The sequence below is a fragment of the Ctenocephalides felis genome, unplaced genomic scaffold, assembly GCF_003426905.1.
Source record: "Ctenocephalides felis isolate EL2017-DRISC unplaced genomic scaffold, ASM342690v1 CF-g0.4_SCAFFOLD_03572, whole genome shotgun sequence".
NCBI classification, from domain to species: domain Eukaryota; kingdom Metazoa; phylum Arthropoda; class Insecta; order Siphonaptera; family Pulicidae; genus Ctenocephalides; species Ctenocephalides felis.
In genome coordinates this window covers 39576303-39578394 of record NW_020539726.1, presented here as the reverse complement: position 1 = coordinate 39578394, position 2092 = coordinate 39576303, and positions in this window count along the sequence as shown.

The following is a 2092-nucleotide window of genomic DNA, read 5'->3' as shown; positions in this document are numbered from 1 at the left end:
ACTAGTTTTTTCCATCCATTATTAAATCGATTATATACGAATATATATACATTGTTACCCCCGTTTTTAATATAAAGTTTTAATTAAATTCGCCCTCAAAAATACAAGAACAAGTTCTATGTCGAGGGAAAAAATACTTCATGTGTTTTTACAAATGCATAAAACATGCGGGAACACGATAAAAAAATTACTATCTAACACGCATGTACTCTAAAAAGTCTAAAAATAACATCAATTGATATCATAACCTAAAAAATAATTTCAAAATTATTAAATAAAGTAAAGTAAATAAATTATCTAATAAAGTTACGATGACCCCTATTTATTTTTCAAAAATGTATATATAACATTTGTCACAATTTCAAAAACAAAATCGCTAAACTGTCAGAAATATAAAAAGCATATTTTTAACCCTTAAATCCTTTTCTTTTAATAATTTTCTCTTTTATTTTAAGGTTTGCACTAAAAACCTGCAATGAGATGGAGACTAATAAAAAAATCCAACACTTGCCGAAAGGATAACGCCTCAACAAAAAACAACAAAATTCAAAAACCAAAATAAAAAAATAGTTTCAAGAAAAATGGAAAATACAATAAAATAGTCACTGCAGCAGAAAATATCCATCCAGTAAGTATTAGAATAAAAAATATGCAAAAAGTGGCAAAATTAATTTTGACATTTATAAAAGGCATCGAATCGAAATTTATTTGGATAATAAAAATACTTTACAACATTTACAGTAAATTCCATGAACAAAAACTACAAGTGTCTAAATTGACAACTGGCAATTAGCAAAAATAATTAGTATTAAAAATGTGATAACAAATAGATATCTAGCTGCAATGAAGCTCAGAAAAAAATTAACTAGTGGTGTATGGCATCGTGCCTTAAGGCAAATTGCTGGAACTTCCCGTACCGCAATTCAAAATTCGAGTAATTAAAAATAATCAATAATAATCAATAAAAGTTGATCAATGATTTGAAACTTTAAATAGAATTTCGAACCATATTAAATTATTCTATCAATCATTTATTAACTTCCCGTAGGGTAAGTTATAGTAATCGTCCAAAAATCGAAATCAAAAATTTTTACATTTCTCGACGTTTTGAAGGTTTCTGAACATTTTGGCATACTTCAGAAAAAATGGATGTGTTGTGTGTGTGTGTTTGGTGTGTGTGTGTGTGTTTTGTATGTCCGCTTTTTCGTTCCCACGTTTTCGGGCGCACGGATCAACCGATTTGAATGGTTTAAAAAACATTCGATTCCTATTGATAGGGAGATGTGCTGATTAGTTTTTGGCAAAGGCAGGTCCAGCCGTTACGGGAGATATGGAGCAAAGAGTGCAGAAAATAGAAACGAGAGTTTTTGAGGGAACGGATCAACCGATTTGAATGGTTTAAAAAAACATTCGATTCCTATTGATAGGGAGATGTGCTGGTTAGTTTTTGGCAAAGGTAGGCCCAGCGGTTCCGGAAATACAGAGCTAAATGTTAAAAAAATGGCAGTTTTTGAGAGAACTAAGTGTCCGATTTAAATGACTTAAAGAACTTTCTGCTTGTTTCAAAACAATAATTGATATTGGAAAAAAAAAATTTTTGTTTCTTTTTTTTTTTTTCAAAAAATTTTTTTGTAATTTTGGATTAAAAATTCAAAAAATCACCCAAGCTAAGCACAGTCTAAGCGCCACTCTGGTACAAATGTTTACCCAAGTGCGTTTAGACTGTTTATGTATTGGGGCACTTTTCCAATTTTGTGAAAATTATTGAAAAATGTGAAAATGCCGCCAAGCTAAGCACAGTATAAGTGAAAATGTCGCACAGAATTATTTGCAAATGCGTTTAGACTGTGACTATGCGGGAGCACTTTTTCAATTTTGTGGAAAATTTGGCAACTATTTTTTTTTTTGAAATTTGATTCGAAATGAAATGACGATTGTTAATGTTCTCGAGATGATAAATTGATTTATTTATGATTACGTAGGGTAAGTTATAGTAATCGCACAAAAATCGAAAATGAAAATTTTTATATATCTTTACGTTTCAAAGGTTTCTGAATATATTGGCATACCTTAGAGAAAAATTGATGTATGT